Below are 22,060 nucleotides of genomic sequence, written 5' to 3'. Positions count from 1 at the left end.
GCCCTCGTTCCTTGAACTCCTGACCTCTGTCAGGAGTTTGAGGCCCTCCTCCACTCGCAGGCTTCTGCCTGCGCCTCATCCCTGGTGTCTAGTGGGGAGCTCTGATTTCTTAGTAGGCTGCCCTCTGCTTCTCTCCTCCTTTTTCCTGCTTTGCTTTCTGTGTGCTTTCTCTTCCGTGTCTGTCCCTTTTGTGCCCCTTTTGACTTTTGCCTTTCACAGTGCTCCTTTTGCCATTTCGCCTCACTTCTTCGTTACATTCTTTTCTTGTATTTCGCTCCCCTCACTCCACTCTCTCTCTCTCACTTTCACTCCTCTCTCTCTCCTCCGCCACTGCTGCCCCTGCGGCCCGCCCCCTTTTTTCGTGCTATGTTCCACCCAGTTCCCACCTCCCAGCTGTCCTCTCCTCCTCCCTCCCTACTTAATGGCACCCGCTGCGCAGTAGGACGAGCAATACCACTGACCTGGTCAGTGAACTGCTGTGCCTCCCATAGCTCCACCTCTAAGTAGAGCCCTAGTGCCTCTGAACTCCTGAACTCTGTAAGGAGTTCGAGGCCCTCCTCCACCCGCAGGCTTCTGCCTGCACCTCATCCCTGATGTCTAGTGGGGAGCTCTGCTTTCCCACTAGGCCACCCAGTGCTTCTCTCCTCCTTTTTCCTGCTTTGCTCTCTGTGTGCTTTCTCTTCCGTGTCTGTACAATTTGTGCCCCTTTTGCCTTTCACAGTGCTCCTTTTGCCTTTTCGCCTCGCTTCTGTGTTACACTCTTCTCGTATTTCTCTCCCCTCACTCCACTCTCTCTCACTCTCGCTCCTCTCTCTCTCCCCCACCGCTGCTGCGTCTGCGGCCCTGCCCCCCTCCTCTCTCTCGTGCTGTAATCCCGTTGCTGCTGCCTCCGCGGCCCACCCTCTTTTTTCATGCCGTTTTCTGCCTTCGCTCCCGCCTCCTAGCTGTCCTCAACTCCCCCCTCCCTACTTAATGGTGGCCGTGCGCATGGGCGTGCCGCTGGCGTGCTGAAGGTGCACCAAAGGCAAGTCCGTCTGTGCCCCTCTGCACCTGGACCGTGCCTGAACTGCGTCCAGTGGCGGAACCCCTGGTTCTCCCCCCCCCCACCGCCGTGACACTAGACTCTGCTATGATGCCACCACTTTCCAAACTTGCAATGCCGGCCGCTCATCCTCCTGCCATCAAGCCACCCAGCAGCTCACCCACGGACTCTTCTCCTGCCGGAACTGCACCTTTACTAGCATCCACGCAAATGACCCACTCACCAAGACAGGACGCAACCACCTCAAATGCATCCTACTCAATACCCACACCGTCCACAGACACGCCGTCGAACTCTGGAATCTACTTGACTCAGCCTCCCCAGATGTCGCCTTCCTGACCGAGACCTGGATGAGCCCCTCCTCAGCACACAACATCGCCATAGCCATCCCGGGCGGCTACAAGATCACCCAGAGGGACTGCACCAACAGACCAGGCGGAGGCATTGCTATTGTCCACCATCCATCGTCCACAGGAATACCCTCAGAATCACGACCATCACCAAAGACACCCTCAGCACCGCCAGATCCACACAGATCCAAACACCACCCTCAGAGGGACCCTCGTTTACAGATCCCCGGCCCCCAGCAGCAGTTCAGCCACTCCATCTCTGATGTCATCAGCACACATGCCCTCGCATCCACAGACTACATACTCCTCGGGGACCTAAACTTCCACCTCGAGAACACCAACAACAACAACTCCACCACCCTGCTCAACAAGCTCGACAACCTCGGCCTCAAGCAGCTCGTCACAACACCCACGCACTCCACAGGACACACGCTCGACCCCATTTTCTCTGCCAGCAAACATGCCTCCATCAGCCACACCACCGAACTCCACTGGACCAACCACTGCTGCATCCACTTCTCCTTCGAGAAACCCACAACACACCATCACTCGCAACAGATTCCCCACAGCAGATGGAACAAGGTCACAGAAGACCAGCTGATCACCACTCGCTCCCGGAACCCACTGCGGACACCCACACAGCAGCCTGCAACCTCAGGCAATGGATCAACGACTGCCAACACTCTTGCCCCAATCAAGAAACCCTCTAAGAGATGCACCAACAGAAAGGCCTTCTGGTTCACCGCCGACCTCCAAGAATCCAAGCAAATATGCAGAAGATTCGAGAAAAAGTGGCGCCAAGAACAGACTCTGGACAACCACACAGCCTTCAAGAACGCCATCCTCCGACACCACCAACTCATCCGAACCACCAAAAGACCTGCTTTCAAAGAACGCATCAACAAAAACGCACACAGCTATAAGGAGCTCTTCAACATCATGAAGGAACTTTCCAACCCCGGCTCCAACATCAACAACATCCCACCATCACAAGACCTCTGCGACTCCCCAGCCCCCATCAGCACCTTGAGACCCTCACGGGTGAGTAGTGCGCTTTACAAATGATTTGATTGATTGATTGATTGATTGCTTGGCACACGCAAAGCACGCAGTTAGCAGAAAATGCCGCTGCCTGGGACCAGGAGGGACTCTACCCAGGAGGGGGAAACAGAGGGGGCTCTTAGCAACTCAGAGAGCCTTCAGAAGACCAGGCCGCGTGCACAGGAGTCCCACTGCACTGGGACAAAGAAGATGCAAAAGGAGGCCCAAGCAGCACTACACAAAGGGATCCCACACCGCCGGAGAACCACTCAGGAAGCTGTGCATCCCAGGATAGAGTGCTGGGGGCTGAAGAACGTTGTGAAAGGATGCCAACAAGCCTTGGCAACTGCAAAACATGAGGTGCAAGTGGGTACTGTTATGAATAGGGGTGCAAGCTCTTACCCCCACTAAAGGTGGACAGCTGGGCCTTGGGACCATCAGAACCACTTCAGTCTGCCACCCGTCTTGCTGTATCCACGCACTTCTACAGGAGAAGGGACCCAAGCCAACAGTCATTGCTGCAGAGGGGTGCCTGCTGAAGCAGGGAAGTGACTCCTTCACTTCAAGGGAGATTCCTTCGTCCTTCTGGTGCAGGCTGAAGACAGGTAGTCCTCGGAGGATGCACCACCTAGAAGAAGTTGCAGTTGCTGGCAGGAGCTGAAGATGAAAGACCCTAAAAAGCCCTGAAAGGAGGGTTGGTTGGCTATACAGGTAGCACTCATCAGGGAAGGGCTCTGACGTCCATTGCTGGCACTGGCCACTCAGATGCTCCCAGAGTACACCACCACCTTGGAATCCAAGATGGAAAAAACCAGGGACACTCTGGAGGAGCTCTCGGCACCACCCCTTGGGTGGTGATGGACAGGGGAGTGGCCACTCCCCTTTCCTTTTGTCCAGTTTTGTGCCAGAGCAGGGACTGGGGGTCCCTGAACTGGTGTAGACTGGATTATGCAAGTAGGGCATCAAAGCATTTCCAGAGGGTCTAGGAGGCTACCCCTCCCATCCCAGTAACACCTATTTCCAAAGGGAGAGGGTGTAACACCCCTCTCCCAAAGGAAATCCCTTGTTCTGCCTTCCTGGACTCGAGCTGCTTGAGCAACAGGATGGCAGAAACCTGTTGGTGAGGTGGCAGCAGCTGGAGCTGTATGGAAAACCTCAGAAGGCTGGTATGGCAGTTTTGGTGGTCCACTGTGGAGCCCCCAGAGTGTGTGGAATTATACAACCAATGCTAGACTCAGTATTGGAGTATAATTCCAATATGTTAGACATGGCGATATTCGGAGTTACCATTGTGCATGCGTAAAATGGAGTTCCCGCAATCACGAAGTCTGGGAAAATGGTCCTGGATGATGTAAGGGCACCTCTGCTAGTGCAGGGGTGCCCTCACACACAGGTGCTTTGCACCTAGCCTTCAGGGTTGGAAGGCCTGCCATATAAGTGACTTATAAGTGACCTGGTGCAGTGTAAATGGCAGTGAAAGGGTGCATGTGTTGTGTAGCCATTTTAGTTATAGCTCCATATACGTTATTTTAGCATACTAGGCCTGCCGCTGTGCACTCTAACCTAGATATATTTTGTTCACAAAAAGCCACATTTGCGGTCTTGTTTTTATTTCTCTCTATCTAGCTGGTCTTTGCCTAGGACAGCACTGCGTTCTTAAACAAGACATTTCTTTCACTCTGTGCTTTTCTTACGGCTGCAGTAAGTTAGGTTGCCGGTGAACGTGGTAACTTTTTGTCGCTGGTGTTCATAGAAACATACACATCCTTATGTAGAGAAATTTTCTCAGAACCTCAGCTGTTTTAATATAAAAACACTTCTCTGACCCATACACATTAGAGGGAGATTCCAGCCAGATGACCACGACTGTATGCTGATTGCTGAACACTTCGCTACAGCTGCTTTTGTAGGCTACAGGCCTCTTTCTCAGGTATGATTGATGATGTCTTCCCAGGGGAACCTGAAGGGCAGAACTAGAGCTTAACACGCTGTGCTCTAACATAGCCTAGGTAGGAATTATTTTAATGGCTCTAGTGACAACATGGTAGCATTATTTTTATGCTGTACTCTCCTTGTCAATTTTAAACCTAAGAGCAAAAGACAAGGGTAGTAGGGATGAGAGATGCCGCACATCTGGGGAGTAAGAACCAGTATAGTAAACAAATGTCAATAAAGTTAGGGTCTGGTGCCAAGTGGTCCGGTGCCTTACTACCCAGTAGGCATGAAATTGGGTACCAGAGTACACAGTAACAGCAAAAACAATGTGACCACAGCACACAGAAAATGTAGGCCAATCACGTAGTCAGGGTATGTATTCCTGGTAGTGTAGTTGAGGATGGAGAGAACAAAACGTGAAGATCCCAAGTTGGTAATGAACAGTGTCTTTAATTGTAGGCACAGTTTGCCTCAGGATTATGCAGTCTTCAAGATACAGCCAACACATTTTTCTTCACTCAGGTGACTTCATCAAGGCTGGGCCGTCCGGCCAAGGAGACGAAACTTGAAACAAACCTATGGTAAGGTTAGTGGGTCTTATGCGGTAGGTGGAAATCTTGTAGAGTAGGAAGTATAAAAAAGGTGGTAACCTCACAGCAAAGGTGTTGAGGGTCCCAGTGGCGACCAGGTAAAGTTGAGGAAGGCCCTGATAAGCCTTAAGTCAAGACCCTCTGAACAGGGCCGGAGCACTGGCGTGGTCGAAGGATAGCGCGTCAATTTTAAACCTGTCATGCTTTATAGTCCTGCTTATTGCAGTATATGCTTTATTATCTAGGATGCATTTGCTTCATTGAAACCTTAGTGGAACATATACTGCCTCTGTTTGTCCTTGTATATGTGAGACTAATGTAAAGGAGAGAAACGGATGCGACCTGAGTGACCATGATTTCCCTGAGGAGTCAATTGTGTCATGCGCTTGGCTGCCCAATCATCCCTGCTCTTGGGTGGAGATGAGACACTGCTAGTTATCCGGAGCAAAACCCGGATTAGGCCGACAGGTGTCACCTGTAGTGGGTTAGACTCAGTCCCCCACACTGCAGGGGATTCTGCTGCTCAAGTCCAGTAGTCTCATTAGAATAATGAGAGCCTACGTGACATGGCGCCTCCAACGTTTGGTCAGGCTCTAATTTTCGGGTCCTTCTGAGTATCTCTGCCTCACTACATACAAAGACACTTCACTACTATATACGGACATATCCATGGTATTGAGGATTTTCCTCCTCAGCTAAGTAGGGAGTACCTAAATAATGCTGTAGGTGTTCAAGCTTGAACCATTAAAAGGATAATCCCCATTTGGTGTACTTATCTCTCCACATATTTACCATTCATTATGGCGAACCTGCAATGGGTAGGAGTTGCAGTCAAAATGCGACCACCACTTACTGCACATTTATTGGCACATGGCCTAACGGCCCAGGGAGGTCCAGTCACATTTGTAGTTGAGGCACACCCAACCTAAAGAACTGAATTTTTTTATTCTTAGGTCACATTTCCAGCAGCTGATGGGAACACAAATCCATTTCATCACTATACACCTGCAAACATACCTGCACAATATAGAGCATATGCATATCTAGAAAAACCTCTATCTTATCAAAAACATAATAACTGGCTTGATGGCACCATACACCACACAGATTTACATGTTAGATTAGGTCCTCTAAGTAATGATGGTCCTACCTGGCCTTTATTGGCCACTTATACACCGCACCCTGATGCAGCAACCTTGGCGGTAGCTGAAGTCCGCCACTTGTACGCTGAGCTGACAGAAATATATATACGATTAGTACAGTTTGTGATGCAAATATTAAATACAAACCCGGCACGCGCTGTTCCGGCACAACCACATGCAGTAATGCCAGGCATTAATCCTACGACTGTACATTTGATCATGGTTAAAGTGCCTGCCAAACGAGAAGAAATTCAGTTTTGGTTAGCTCAAAAAATAAATGTACTGGAAGCAGTATTTCCCCACATGAGACTTCAGGATAAGCATAGAATATTAACTATGTGCTTGCCATTCAGGATGGTTCCCACTATAGATAACTGTGCACGGTATTTGGCACGCTCTATTCTAAAACAAATTTAAGACAAATACGGGGCTGCCCCGGCCCTGGACTGGGGGATGCAACTAATGGGCAATTTTCCCACAGTATCCTCAATTATAAGAAGTAACCTTAAAGGGTAAGCAGTCGCAGCTACAGGACGTTCTTGATCAAGAACGTGAGCTGCCAAAGATTACTGCAGAGACCTACTCAAGTATTGGTCGAGATAGTCTGGGGGCCAGACGCACAAAACTACAGCTACAGGGTAAATCTAATAAAGATTCTACCAAACACGCTCCTGAGGGTACTAAGAAACGCTGGGATAAAAAAAGACAAATACCTAAAAAAGAAAGGGGAGGATCTCCACATACGGAGACCCCACAAAATAGATATAATCTCAGAAATAGAGATTACATAAAAACGCCTGACAGATATCAATATACTGATGCACGCTAATCTCGTTCCTTTCAGGATTCGCCGTAAAAACGCAATGAGAGAGGTGGGTGGTCAGAACGAAGAACTGAGTACGTGAAACCGAGACAGGAATCCCAACGCTCAACAGAAGTTTCTGTTCAAAAAGAAGAGAAACTTACCCAACAAAAACCCCAATTAAAAAAGAAAAAGGTGGCAGCAGTTGCAGTCCAACATTCCACTCAAGAAGAGGGCTCAGTTGAAGAACAAGAAGTGGGCATTAGCGCTATTAAACGTGACAGAGGTCACAATGGTTCGCCAGAATCTTCTAGAGCATCTGGAGGTGAAAGCAACTGATGACTTACTACAAGTAGAAACCGCGGACATGCACATCTCCACGCCTGATAGGGTGTACAAAGTACAGTACAGTTAGAAGGAGACAATCTTTTGGGACAACGTCATAAATATATATGATATTCTATTGGCCGAAAGGGATTGACCACCTGAATTTGTCCGTACTTGCCCATATGGGGAAGATGTTATCAAACCTTCTTTCTCGTCTCTTGTTCCAGAGGAGGACGCAGAATCTTATGCCATCGTTTAGGCATTGGCACAGGGCACCCGCGTTATATCGCAACCACGTAGGATGGGATAAAGATTCCCCCTATCATGTAATCCCTATTAAAAAAACAACCCCAACCACAACCCCAATATCCAATAAAACATGATGCTAAAGCACCCGTGAGGGAAATCCTCACACAACTGGAGAACCAGTGCGTAATCGAACACAGTGTCTCACCAATGAATAATCCCTTATTCCCAGTAGCTAAACCAGACCATTCATACAGAATAGTCTTAGACTACAGACATTTAAACAGTCATACATGCACATACGCTATACAAAACTCACATAGCACAGCACTCATGAACAACATAAAGCGCAAAAAATACAAAACAACAATGGACATTTACAATGGTTTCTTCTGCCAAAATAAGGCACCTGCGAGTAGAGACCTAACAAGTTTCAGCGCACTAGAAAAAATTCTGTCGTTTACCTCAGGGGTGCAAGAACAGCTCAGGACTGTTAGCAGCTTGTGTGACTTCATATTGCATGACATTGATCCTGAAGCATTGTCCTGTGTAGATGATATTCATCTCACGGATGATGAATTACTGCAACATTTAAGAAGGGTAGCCCGCATTGTTGTCGGTGTTGCCGAGTTCGCCTACCAAATCAATTTCCCAAAAACTAAAATAGCCTTCCTTAGCGTCCTGTTTTTGGGATACGAGCTATCAAGTGAAGGAAAGAACCTAGCGCCACAATTCTTTGAAAAATGCACACAGTTACAACCTCCAAAAACAATTAACAAACTCCAATCCCCATTGGGTTTCCTAAATTTTGGCAGAATTTACATTCCAGATTACGCATCACGCATAAAACCTTTATATGACTTAATACGTCCTAACTTTTCAAGTAAATTTTGGACAGTCAAACACACGCATTCTCAGAGCTTTGCAAACAGACATTTTTGCAGCACCACACTTACACACAAGGGACAACAAAAAATATCTGGTAATCAGAGTAATTGCTGGTGCCATTGGTTTCACCTATGTAACTTTCAATGAGGGTGAGACAGTCCCGATTGCATACAAATCACATTTGTATTCAGCAGCAGGACAACGCTTCGCTCCCACTGAGAAAATTCTCACTGCTGTTCAGATGGCTGTCCTTGAAGAAAGACCACTAGCCCAGGGGAAACACATTATTGTCATCTCTCCAATTCCAGCACCTTGAGGCTGTTACCAAACCAAGCGTTCCAAATGCTAAAGCATTACATCCACGTTGGATTCAATGGGCAACGTCTTTGACAGCCACTGATGTTGACTACATTTTTGACTCAAAATTCCAAACACAAGAATATTTGCAAATCCGGCAAAAACACAGCCTATTGGTCAGTATCAAAGAGTCATGTACACCGATGGCTCAGCACAACCTGCATTTGGCACAAAACATCAATACTCCGCTGCTTGCGCAGTCGTAAGTGGCTATATGGAGGATAATACATTTTGTCCCCAGCATACATACACGCAAACCCTAGAGGATTGCACCTCACAATTAGCAGAGCTAAAGGCTCTGGTGATGGTACTGGAACACACGGATCCTGCACAGTTAACACTGATTGTCTGTGACTCGTATTATTGTGTCCAGTCCTTCAAATGAATACGCCAGAATGGGTTCAGAGATTCTAAAGGCAACATCAAACACAGACTTCTGTGGGGGAAAGTAGGGGATCTGAAGGAAACGCTACCAAACGTCCATGTTGTACACTAGGACACCAGCTTGTTGAAATACACAGTGCTGGAAATACGCTGGCTGATGAAGCCGCCAAATGAGCAGTAGCTACGGCTGCTGTTGTTGCAGTAACCTGTTCTGGAACAAAACCGGACAATGACATATGGGCTGCAGTGAAAGCCATAGCTGAAGACACGCCCGATCCAAAAGCATTTCCTGCTAAATATACCTACAGAATGGGAGGCTGCCTTGACGCCAAAGTAAAAATACCAGGCGTGGGGGTTTGAGTAATTCCCAACAAAGATATAAGATCTGAGTTGATTAAAACAGCACATGAGGCGGTAGCATCTGCCCATGCTGGTGTGGCAGCTGCAATAGCATTATTACAAGCATGTTATTGGTGGCCAGGTCTATACAAACAGACCAAGCAGTATGTCCTTTGTTGTGACATCTGCCAACAAATTAAAGGTTCCACCCTCAAACGCCCACCGCAGACACCCCTCCTAATTTCCAACAAACCATTACAATGTGTGTACTTGGACCGTTGTGGTGTCCTAACACCGGACAGTGCATACAAATACATTTTAGTCGCTGTTGACTCTTGCTCCAGATTTCTATGGGTGTGGCCAAAAAGCTCAGCTGACGCTCGGACTGTTAATAAAGATCTGCAAGTCTTTATCGGTACATATGCAGCTGCGGCTTTCCACTCAGACCAGGGCCCTGATTTTGCCTCAAGGGCATTCAGGGACACCATGGCTTCTTTAGAGGTCCAACTCCATTACTCGTCTCCATTTCATCCCGAGGAAAACAGTGTCGTTGAGGGACGAAACCATGATTTAAAGCAGTCCTTAACAGCCAGATTCTTAGGTACAGGTCATAGTTGGCTTAATCACCAATATGGAGTTCAGAGAGAACTTAACAATCTGCCTAGAAGGTCCCTGGGGGTCATACTTCATACGATTGCCTGTTTGGAACTCAAATGTATGTTCCAGATCTTGATGTTCCTGGAAAACTTACAGAAGGCATTAGCTGTTGTAGATGATAGGTAGGTCATAGTTAGCTTAATCACCAATAAAGAGTTCAGAGAGAACTTAACAATCTGCCTAGAAGGTCCCTGGGGGGTTGTACTTCATATGAGTGCCTGTTTGGAACTCAAATGTATGTTCCAGATCTTGATGTTCCTGGAAAACTTACAGAAGGCATTAGCGGTTGTAGATAATGGGGTTAATACCCTGTCCGACCAGATATACACCTTAAGCAAAATCGTTTCCTCTGCAATAGACATAAAACAAAGTGCTATGTCTTCTTTACACCATGGACTGAGTCAACTAAGGTCCATTATGTAGTTGGGTTGGACACTTCGAACATTGAAGGCAGGTCCTGTTCCCTGGCAACACGTTAGCGCGAGGGACATATTTTCCACATTTAATTTAACGCGACAACAACAACTAATGGCTAAGAAAGAAGCAACTTATGTCATGTTAATCATCAACAAGTTAGAAAAGTTGCCTTTTACTGTGGCTGAAATACCATTTGCTGAGTGGTTAATACACAGAGGGGGTCATTCTGACCCTGGCGGCCGGTGACCGCCAGGGTCACCGACCACGGGAGCACCGCCAACAGGCTGGCGGTGCTCCCGAGGGCATTCTGACCGCGGCGGTTCAGCCGCGGTCAGAAAGGGTAAACCGGCGGTCTCCCGCCGGTTTACCGCTGCCCCATTGAATACTCCATGGCGGCGGAGCGCGGGATTCAGACACCCCCTACCGCCATCCTGTTCATGGCGGGAAACCTGCCATGAACAGGATGGCGGTAGGGGGTGCCGCGGGGCCCCTGGGGGCCCCTGCAGTGCCCATGCCAATGGCATGGGCACTGCAGGGGCCCCCGTAAGAGGGCCCCGCAAAGTATTTCAGTGTCTGCTTTGCAGACACTGAAATACGCGACGGGTGCAACTGCACCCGTCGCACCCCTGCAACTACGCCGGCTCAATTCTGAGCCGGTGTCCTCGTTGCAGGGGCATTTCTGCTGGGCCGGCGGGCGCTCTTTCGGAGAGCGCCCGCCGGCCCAGCGGAAATGTTTAAATGGCCGTCGCGGTCTTTTGACCGCGGTGCGGTCATTTCACGGCGGTACCTTGGCGGACGGCCTCCGCCGTCTGCCAAGGTTAAAATCACCCCCAGAGTCATTAATCTGCCTATTTCAACACTTCAATTCACGTCCTGCTTAAAACACATTCCAGTATGCAGATATGAAAGGCTGGGAGATATTTACATCCATGAGGTGTGGGAGCTGCCCTTCTCATACAAATGTTTCAGTGGCACAAAAGAGGCCTTTCTTAGTGGTAGTGAATGCAAGACTTCTGTCAGCCATTCAATGGCTGTTCTTGCACGGGGCTTGTTATCTGATGGGACTTATTATTGTTATCTCAAGAAAATGGAGAATTACAGCAGACCTCACATCGAGATTCTGAATTGTCTCATTTGAATGATAATCTGGCCTTTTTGTGATGGCGTATTTTGCAATCAAAGGAGGGACTCAAAGGGAGTAAATTTTAGGTCAGTTCTTTGTGCTGCTGAAGTCAGCAGACTGTGACAAGTTTCAGTTACAAACGTAGAAGAGAGAAAAAGTAACGTAGAAAGCTGCACTGACATGCATTTTAAATGTGCATTTTTGCTTGTATTCCAGTTTGACGTTGGTGTCTTTCTAATTTAATCTCATGTTAGAAAGTTAGAAGTTATGTTAAACTGTAATTTAGACTCTAAACTAATAGCCAATGTCAAAACAAATTTAGGTTTCTTAGGTTTTATGAAAGATTAATGACTTTGAATACCAAATGTAATACAATAACAAAGCTTTTCCAATTTAAATGAAATTATTGCCTTATTCTGATCTTATATAATTAATGGACAATTTATTAGTTTGCATACTATATATATTTTACTAAAGAGTATTAATTAACTGCATTTTATGATTTTCTTCTGTTGGCTTAAGCAAGGCTTGCTGAGCTTGCAGTTTGCAGTCATATAAATATGTTGGAATATTTTTTTTCACAACGTAAAGCCTTCTTTCAGATTTCTTTCCCATGAGAAGCAAAGTCCCACTTTTAAAAAGTCTATTGTCTAACCGTGTGTGCTCTGCTAACTTTTTTCTATATTGGTTTGACAGGGTTCCTCTGGTTAAAATGTAAAGATCAGGGCAACAAGTGTGGTGTAGCATATTGAGCATAAGTGCTATACTAATGCGCATACAAAATGAGATGTCCAGTACATACGCCATTGTTGCCTTATTGAAGTTTAAGAGCTTGCATTTTGCACTTATGTAAAGGTGTTGGAATTATTTTTTTCATAATATAAAGCAAAGTCTCACTTGTAAAAAGTCTATTGTCTAACCATGGAAGATAAGCTTTTTTGGGCTTGGACATTTTCTGATTTGTACATAATTGTTACAACCTTTTGGAGTTGCATGGAAAGAGGAAATGTTCTCATGAAAGACGTGGAAGTTTGTTGGACTGCTGCAACCTGAAGTTGCTAATGAATTATGATTGAATGATGCCCCTTTTGTGTACTATGACCCTATTTTGGAATCCAATTGGAACATTTCATGTGGATTGATATGTTGCTGCTGATCGAACTTTGTTCAGATGCCGATGTAGAGGAGAGGAGATTCAGAGCTGATGCTGAAGCATCTTGACCTGAGAAAGGCACTCTACTCATGCTTGCTGACCAGATGCTTCGCTGATGATGATTCCCTGAATGCTGTATCCCTTGGAGGGGTATCTTCCTCTCTGCTAATTGCCCTTGTCCCTTAACATGACCCTTTTTAGGTTAGAAACTCCACAATGCTGACACATTATTTTATTTTCCCTAGTTAGTGTTCAGTAGCCCGAGTTATTCTATTTTCCAAATTATTTTTGTCCCTTTCTGTATTTTTGTATTTTGCCCACATGTGTTAATCACCACATATGTACTTCCCTAATTTGGTTAGCTGTAGGGTTAACATATGTTCAGCCACTGATTTTGACTTACATTGAATTTGCATTGACTAAATGATTGTGACTTCTGAGCACCGCATGATTTCTGTGTCTCAGAATATTTTGTTAACTTTCTGTATCATTCTTCTTGTGTGCTTAGTTTAATTGATGTTAGTTTGCCATAACTTATGACATCGCCTTGGGCAACCCTTGGTGATTATATACCTCTATAACTTAGTTTTGCACATAGTCTACATGACTTAGAGCTTGTGTTTGTAATAATGTTTTGAACTATATTCCTGATTGGACGTTTCCTTTCATGGCCACATTGTTCATGGTGTCTAAATTATTGGGGTAGTTTTGAAGTAATTGTTTATGGTTCACCACACATCTTACTGGGTCAAAAGTTTAATAGAACTTGTTGTGAATTTGATTCCTATAAATGATTAAAAATGCTTTAACAATGTTAGTAGCAGAGTTAAGGTTACATCCCTTAAGAGGGAGACCATATTTTTGTTTAGTGTTAGGGAGAAAGGATTGACCTCATGTTGTTGCCCGGTCCAAAATTTGCCCACCCTGTAATTCGTCCCATGATCTGTTCCAGAGATTGATAAAGTTCCAGTGTGGTGCCTACAAGTGACACTATAAATAGAAATTTGCGCTTGCAATACTTTTTGCTTGAAGATTGCGGTAACGTGTGATGTTGTAAAGAGCTTTGTGGAGTACTCGAGGTGATTGTGACACTTTGTGCTCAAAAATGTCTGTGGTTGTTGTTCTTCTTGATGGGTCCATCAAGGCCTAAACTGCACTCCTTAGTTGAACAATGTAGAATGTATGCTGTTAAGATATCACATAAACAAGATGTTGGTTGTGTATGTTTACATTCCAGACACACATCCCCATTGAAGGCTCATAAAAGATGACTCCTCAATTAGAAAGTTTGGCGGTAATATCCATAATTCTTCCAATCCACCAGCAAACTCCAGCCTAAGTGCCAAAAATGAGCAACAGACGACACATTCTTTATTCTCTCTCTCACTTCCCAACCCCTCTTCCCTTTGGGGGATTTGCTCTGTCTTGATGTATACTTTCACCAGGTTGGCCACAGGGGGCATAGGTGGATAGTCTTCGCTTCTGCAGCAGCTTGAGTACTCAGGTGAGTGGAATTGGATTTGACACTAACTATCTCAAAATAAACCTGTACTATAAACAAATGCATTACAGGTAACCTGTAAAATATTGTGCTATATTACCATCATGGGTTTCTGGTGATAATTGCTAAGCACTCTGTCTTTGACTACATGGTTTATGATAGCATCCGATGCAATACTGGATGATCTATCTATCTATCTATCTATCTATCTATCTATCTATCTATCTATCTATCTATCTATCTATCTATCTATCTATCTATCTATCTATCTATCTATCTATCTATCCATTTAAAAAGACAACTAAAGTGAAGTCATTTTTGTGATTTAAAGTAAAAAAAACTACACGGTACCTGAAGCACCCTTTCAGCCCATGGTGATTTTGGTTTGGGAATCAGAATTAGCAATATCATGGAAGCCAGGAGCCAAAATAAGAACCTCCCAATTCAACACTGCATTGTAGAGTAAATCAGCCGGTTGCCATTAGATCCGCCTTCCTGATTTGGAAATACTGAAGACAAGCTAGAAGATGAAGATATCTAACTGCTGGATTGAGAAAGACTGATGCAGCAATATAATGCACAGACATTATTCTGTAAAATGAATTTTTGAAAGTTCCTCAATATCTCAAGGGAAATTCATGTTTTAAAGTCTCATTATGTTTACTATGTTACTGGTATATCAATATATTTTGCCATTCAATCAGATTTATTGAAATAAGGTAGTGACAGCAGCTGGAATGCCTCAGTGGAGTTCAGGAGACCTGATGGCTTTGGAGGTCCCCCGATGCCCACCCCTGCAGCCTGTGTTCAAACAATAGGAACAGAAAGTGGAGTTTCTCAAGAGGTACCTGTGCCATGGATTTAGAGGGCCTGTCGGTGCTGTGTCGGGGGGAAACTTGAGGTATGGTGGGTCACCCAATGGTGACTGTCTGGTGAATATCTGCTCTATGCACCTCCCTGACCTGTCAATTAACGGGAAGACTCACATGCAGGTTACTACCCCTGTATGTCTCTCCCTGTGTGGCTTGTGCATGATCTTGCCTGCTAGAAATTTGGGGCGTGATGACCCCAACCAGGGCCTGGGCAGTTGGACTGTCGTCTGTAGTTATAAAGTTATACTATCAATTTCCAGAGAGTACTGTGCATTTGGATCTGGTAGAACATCGTTTGTGTGATGGTGCAATGGTCTTACTCAAACTTCAAACATGCAAATCGGGTCTATTATTCTGTAACCTCATGGGAAGCATTCATGTCTAAACTACCTGTAGTAATGGAGCCCTCACCACACGCAGGAGTAAAAATACGTTAGTTTATTCTCATGCAGAGACCACCACACAGGTACGGAAAGCATTGTCACCAACTCAATCAACTGCCTCTATCTCGAAACCACTTCTAACATTCCATCTCAGAATCCCTTGACATCATTACCCAACCCACACAAGACAAGCTTGTCTAAACCACTACCTTACCCTTTCCCTCTATATGAACAAGCCAAACATCTATTTAAACCATGCAAACCTTGTACACAGCTTAGAAATAACATGGCTCAATAGTTAAGAATACAATGCAGGTAAGAACTCATAGTGAGCAACTATTTTACAATTGGAACATGGGGGCAAATTACAAATCAGATCATCATTTAAGAATACATTTGCAGTATATACCCATAGCAAGTAACAATATTACAATTTAACATGGTAAAGCAAAGTCAAATAACCATGCACATGTTAAGTTCATGGACACAGGACATATCAAAGATATCGGATAGTTACTCTCCTTTGTATACTGCTCCTACAGACATACATATTTTGATTGGTCTTGTTTACACCACTGGGTTTAGTTTCAAGGTTACAGTCCATACTGTTTCCTTGGTCTGTTAAACGACTTGTACCGTCAACTTTTACAATGTTTTTTTTCACTTTAACAACCTTGTCAATATATTCTACCAATTTTGTGTTTAACCCTAACTGCACTACCACATATCTTATTATGTTTTACCCACTTGGACATCCATCTTGGGCAGTTTTGGAAGAAGATTTCCTGCCACGTAACAATTAGAAAGAAGAAAACTTTGTGGGCAAATGAGGAGTCGTGCAATAGAACCATGGATTGTACTGCATTCTGTAGGTTTGACTTATTCCATATAGCTCATTGTACACAATTTCCCAACACACAATTCATGAGTTCCACAAGACCATTTGTTTGTGGATGACAGAACAAATTTTTGATATATTTGACTTCTCTTTGTTATTAAAATGTTTCAAATTTATCACTTACAAATTGCACCCCATTGTATGATACAATGAACAACGGGAACCCATCCTGCAAAAAAAAAAAATCCCTTAAAAAATCAATCACATTCCTTGTTGTGGGATCTCCCATGAACCTAACGTCTGGCCATTTGAATAGTAGTCAATCAAGAGTACAGCAAATTTAGATGAGGCCAGCAACATAGTGAATGGACCTATAAGGTCAACTCCTACTTTCTCCCATGGTTTTGAGGGCATTTCTATGAGTTGTAAAGGTGGACTTCTTGTTTCAAGTCCTTTTTCACAACTGTTGCATATTACGCATTCACTTTCAAACTCATCAACATGCTGGTTCGTAGTGGGCCACCAACATGGTTCACGTAGCCTGCGTTTTGTGTCCTTCTTGTGCATCAGATATGATTTTGCATCTAACACTTTTGGGAGGTACACACCTCTCACCCCTCATCAGCATGTCATCCTCAACAGACAACTCATCAGAAACTTTCACAAATGTTTGAAACTCAATAGGTACACTCTTTTCATTTGGGCCACCCACATTTTATGAACTTGATGACGTGTCAAGGTTACATCCTTTGACAATTCTTCCCTCCATTCATTTTCACTCACAGCACACATACCCTCCAAATTAATAGCTTCTACATTTTTGTTACCGGGAAAGTTATAAAATAAAAATTTAGTGGACAATCTTGAAATATTTAGTGTGTGATCCTTGTTCTTGTCCCCTGTCAAAATGGAGACCAGAGGGCTGTATTCTGCACGCAAAACAAACTTATTTCCCCAAATGTACAGATTGAATTTCCTAATGGCCCACCAACATGCTAAAAGTTCTTTCTCAATGACTGGAAAATGCACTTCTGAGCCCCTGAGAACCCTTGATGCATAACCCAATGTCATTTTAACACCCTCCTTCACCTGAGTCTGAGCAGCACCTAATTCAAAACTACTGGCCTCCATTGTGATCGTACACTGAATTTTTGGGTCATATGGTTTTAAAATCTTTGATTCCACCAATTGGGATTTAATCCACTCAGATGTGTCCTGACACTTCCCATTCCATACAAATACAGGAGTTATTTGTTTGATTTTTTAGATAAAACGTGAGTAAAACCCACACACCCCAATGAAATATTTCAAACTTGTCTTGTCAATGGGTGGTGATGCATCGATGATGGCTTTGACCAACCCAGGTTTTGGTTCCACTCCATGCTCAGACCATACATGGCCCAAATACTCAACCTTCTTTTTCAAAAATTGTAATTTTTCACTTTTTAATACAACTCCTCTTTGCTGCATTACTCTTAAGACTTTTTTTTAAATGGTATCATGTGCTTCTCTTGATGCCCCATAAATCAGGATATGGACCTGAAATACAGCTACACCATTGATGTCATTTAGCATTTGAAACATTACCCTCTGAAATACGGTAGCTGCTGACGCCAAGCCGCATGGCATTCCACAATATTGAAATGTTCCTATGGTGAGAAAAAAGCAGTAAGATGTCTTGAAGTTGGATCAAGAATGACCTGATGTTTTGCTGCAGCTAAATCTAATTTAGAAAAACATTTAGATCTCCAACCATGGTTATCATCTCTGTTGTTTTCATTAGAGGATGTGGATCTACCCATATGTGTTTATTCAAACTGTGAAGATCAGCACACACCCTCAAATCACCATTTTGCTTTCTAGCATCTACTAAAGGTGACAACCATAGAGAAGATTAAATCAGTTCTATACACCTTTCTAACAAAATTCCATAAATTCCTTCTCCAATCTATCTCTCATGCTGAAAGACATGCTTCTTAACTTGTGCTTCGCCGGAATTACACCCTCTTTCACTTTTATTTGATTAATTAATTGTTTTGGATTGTACCAAGTTTTCCTGCAAATACCAAAGGAAGCTCTTCTTTACACCATCTAAGTAATCTCCTGATTGCGCAACAGATACTTTCTCTTTGGTACCCATTTTTAATACCATTTGGAATAGGCCTTGATGGAACCACCCTGATACATATAATCCTTTTATTGCAACATATATTTTGCCAAAAATGTTCCTACCTTTCAATTCTAAGACATCTTAAAAAAAAAACTGCCAACTCGATTTTCCTGCCTTCATATGAAACTGGTGCCCTGTCGGGTGCCTCAAGAGGTCTGTCTCCCACACTTCCTTAAATAATTATTGGGTTATCATTGTTATTCTAGCTCCTGAATTGACTAACAGCTTGATAACCTTGTCACATCTACACCAATTTCTACATATGGATTTATGCATGTGGCTGGATCCCCACTCATTATCTGATCTTCAGGAACAAATACCACCATGCCCCTCCGGTAATCCTGTATTTTGTTAACTTCACCTTCATCTACTTCTGTGACATTGGATACACCTGAGCTATTTGGGTACATGCATGAATTTTGGTAAGTGTTGGCGCTGCGTGTGCCACTTTTGCACACTCTGGCAAAATGTCCTTGTTTGTTACAAACCCTGCATGTCACATTTTTTGCAGGACAAGTCTTGTTACTCTTGGAATGGTCTTGATTCCCACACCTAAAGCATATATTGGGCTGTATAAAAAATGGTTTACTATCGCCCATTGTCAATTACAAGGTCTTTTCTTCCTTGGAGTAAACTACCCCGATGGCTTCTGTTGTTTTGTTTTCAAGTTCCTTGACAGAATGTTTTTATGTCTCAATGCTTTTTGCCACTCATATGGTCTCTTCAAGAGACAGATTTCCCATAAAGAGTAGTTTTCATTGGATAGTCTTATCTGTGCATTTTTAAATGAATTGATCTTTTACTAATTGATCACTGAATACTTCGAACTGACAATCAGCTACAAGCTTCCTTAGTGCTGAAATGTATGTATCAATGTCTTCTCCAACATTTTGCTCTCTTTTGAAGAATTTGTGTCTGATTACTACTAAGCTAGGTTGGATATCAAATCTAAGTTCAAGTTTCTTGACCGTTTCCATGTAATCGTCAACCTACTCTCCCTGGTTGACTCTCAAAGGTGGAAGGTGTTTGTACTTCCGGGACGGTGAATGTCAGGTAGGTATACGGCGAGGGACCAGACTACAAATTAGCGTCACTGGTCGTAAGGTACGCAATGTCCTAAGGAATCCGACTCCTAATAGGGAGGGTTCCCCTACTTAGGTTGGAAGTAGTGTAGCCTGTTATGTGAGTAATTCTCTAAATTAACCTTACTAGTGTATATATTGCAGCTTAGGAGTTTCTTTAGGTCCTGATGAAGCACTGCATGATCTGTAAAGGCATTTAGACTGCGAAACATGTTGACCAGATCATCAGCTAAAAGGAAATGACTCTTTTCTAGTTGGTACCATTAGTTGAGTGAATGGAACCTGATTCCTTCTCCACTCCTGTTCATTTTTTTTTTAACCTTGACCGAGGGCCTCCATACCAATTTAATCAGTTGTTCAAAGGCCCCTGAGACAATTTTAATTTTTCATTTCTCTTCTGCTATGTATTGAGGATAGGTTTAAATTGATTCCGGCCTTGGCACACACTTCTGTATAAAGATCTCCGGTAAAGTACCCCCCTTGTGGGGCCCATCAGGCATTACAGCGCCGGCCAGATGAGGAGCTGACCCTATGATGAAGCATGACATCCATTGGGTGTGTGAGGGCTTTTGCTTCTAATTTAAGAAGTGTCTTTTTGACCCGTGCCCCTTTGTTACTTTCATCCATAGGAATAGTTTACCAATTTTGTAGCAATTCAGTACCTAGGGAGGTTGTATACTGGACCTTTATAAAATTTCCCTGTCCCTTTTTGATTGTGTTAGGAAGGTGTTTGTATACAGATCATCCTTCAAATCCCAATGAGTGTAGAAGTAGGAATTTCTTCCTCTCAGGGTGAAATTGCGATGCACCAATTGCTCCTAAGTACATCTCCAAAGCATCATACCAATTTTTTCACGCTATAGGTGGGTTTACCCGCATCTCTTAAAAAAAACGGTGATGGATTTACTAATTGCATGGTGAAATCACATAGGTAGATCAGTGAGTGTAAAGCAAATATTGTTACAGTTGAATAATAAATGTTTTGATATTAGAGATTTTTCTTAGAAAACTGGACTGATTGCAAAACCCCCCTAACTTTTTGCCCCCATTTTTCACTTTTTTGCTGGTGTTTTCCTGGCTCTGATGGTGCCCTGGACACTGCTAATCAGTCCCAGGGCCTGTGCTCTGATTAAAATGAATATGCAAATTAGGCCAATTATAATTGGCAGTATCAACCTACCTATAAGTCCGTGGCATATGGTAGGGCATGTAGGTTTAAGGACCCCAGCATAGGTGGTACATTCCTAAGTGCATTGCTGAGGTGCCCAGTGTCATTTTTTTAAAGGCAGGCCTGCTTTTAAATTAAAGTTACCTTGAAATTCAACTTTGGAACTAAAACTTTGGAACTAAAAGTATTTCCAAAGTCTTAAACTACCTTATTTATACATATAAGTCACCCCTAAAGTATGCCCTAGTTGTCCCCTGGGTTGGGTGCAGGGTATCTATAAAGCAGGGACCTCATACAAATGTAGTATAAGCCCTGGTGAGGAAAAATAACCAAATGTGTTTTTCCCTCATTGTGGTAAATGGGCTCCATAGGCTAAAATGGGGAGACTTTGTTTTTTTATTTTTTTTATTTTATTTTTTTATTTCTTTTCTTTTGTCCTCATACACCTCTGGCCTTCAAACCACTCAATAGCGCCCTTATGATGTTCACCAAACGCAGACTTAGCTATGGCCAGGGAGAACCAAGCTCTCTCACTTAGACACTAAAATCAGTATCCAAAATTCGAGAGCAACTAAGGGGCATATTTATACTCCGTTTGCGCCGAATTTGCGTCGTTTTTTTCGACGCAAATTCGACGCAAAACTAACTCCATATTTATACTTTGACGTTAGACGCGTCTAGCGCCAAAGTTCATGGAGTTAGCGTCATTTTTTTGCGTGAACACCTTCCTTGCGTTAATGATATGCAAGGTAGGCGTTCCCGTCTTAAAAAATGACTGCGATGCATATGCGTCGTATTTATACTCCCGGGCAAAAATGACGCCCGGGAGTGGGCGGGACTAAAAAACCCGCATTTGCGCCGGATTTTAGCGCCTGGGTCAGGGCAGGCGTTAAGGGACCTGTGGGCTCAGAATGAGCCCAGAGGTGCCCTCCCCTGCCCCCAGGGACACCCCCTGCCACCCTTGCCCACCCCAGGAGGACACCCAAGGATGGAGGGACCCACCCCAGGGAAATTAAGGTAAGTCCAGGTAAGTATTTTTTTTTTTTTTTTTGTGGCATAGGGGGGCCTGATTTGTGCCCCCCTACATGCCACTATGCCCAATGACCATGCCCAGGGGACAGAAGTCCCCTGGGCATGGCCATTGGGCAAGGGGGCATGACTCCTGTCTTTGCTAAGACAGGAGTCATTTCAATGGGGGATGGGCGTCGTAAAAAAATGGCGCAAATCGGGTTGTGGCGATTTTTTTGCCTCAG

The sequence above is a fragment of the Pleurodeles waltl genome, chromosome 1_1, assembly GCF_031143425.1.
Source record: "Pleurodeles waltl isolate 20211129_DDA chromosome 1_1, aPleWal1.hap1.20221129, whole genome shotgun sequence".
Taxonomy (NCBI): domain Eukaryota; kingdom Metazoa; phylum Chordata; class Amphibia; order Caudata; family Salamandridae; genus Pleurodeles; species Pleurodeles waltl.
The sequence above is the reverse complement of the archived record's forward strand: the minus strand, read 5'-3'. Positions refer to the sequence as shown.